A 1,148-nucleotide genomic window follows, 5' to 3' on the forward strand; every position below is an offset into this window, starting at 1 on the left:
CCGTCACTGAAGCAAGCAAGCCTCATGTTAGTTTCAAGCTGCCTGGCTGCCAGCCACCATCTTGGCTGGCAGTTAATTTGCATATCTCCCTGATTAGCCAATGGGAAGGGTAGCGGTCGTATGCCAATTACCATGTTTCTCTTTTATTAGATAGGATATATAATGTTATGTGCTGTAAAGGAACAACTGGTGAAATTTAAATAATGTCTCAGATTTTAAATAAGAGTATAATCATTGTTATTTTCCTAATTGTGATAGTTTTATTCTGATTATGTAAGAGAATGTTCCTTTTCTTAGGAAAATATAATAAAGTATTTAGGGATAAAAGGACATGACCTATGCCATTTATTCTCCAACAATTCAGGAAAAATTATAAATGGAAGGTAAAGGAATGGTAAAGCAAACACAGTAAAGTGTCAATGTTTGGGGAATCTGGGAGAAGGTGTTATTTATCCAATTTTTCTGCAAGTCTGAAATTATTTCAAAATCAAAAAGGGTAAAAAAATCCCTTGTTGTGAGGGTTGAGTTAATACTTATAAAGGATTTAGAACATAAGCCTTAAAATATTAGCATTAATACCGTGCACAATTAAGAAGTGACAGGGTCACCTGTCTATGGCATTCACCTCCTCAAACCTTCAGATGGTGATTCATAGTTGGGAAAATCCAATGAGCTAACGACAGGAAAGCCTTTATATGAACTGTGAAGTGCTGTGCCCTTGTGGTTGTTTGTAAGCTTGTGATGTGAGCTCAGACTTTTGGAGGCAACTATAAAATGAACTTACTTGGTAAGTAAATTCGCTAAAGTGACAAGGTCAGAACTAATCCCAGATCTCTATGGCTTCCATCTTACCCTTAACATTAGATTATGGACTACAAGGAAGAGCTAAGGAGAGGAAATTTTCTTTTACACTCTGACATGTTTTTATCCTGTGATGTCTGGAAGGTGCTGGCTGACAATCCAGAAACTGGGCTGGATCCCTGCCCCTGCCCTGAGGCAGCTCTGTCTCCTGTCTCCTTGATGGGCCCAGGGCCCAGGGGCAAGACTGGATTTGGATTTCAGCAAGCCTAAATGTTAGGGGAAGAAATAGAATATTGGGGACCAGCCACAATTATAAGAAACTAGAGGCCCGGGGCACACAAATTTTT

Source organism: Myotis davidii, unplaced genomic scaffold, assembly GCF_000327345.1.
Source record: "Myotis davidii unplaced genomic scaffold, ASM32734v1 scaffold416, whole genome shotgun sequence".
NCBI classification, from domain to species: domain Eukaryota; kingdom Metazoa; phylum Chordata; class Mammalia; order Chiroptera; family Vespertilionidae; genus Myotis; species Myotis davidii.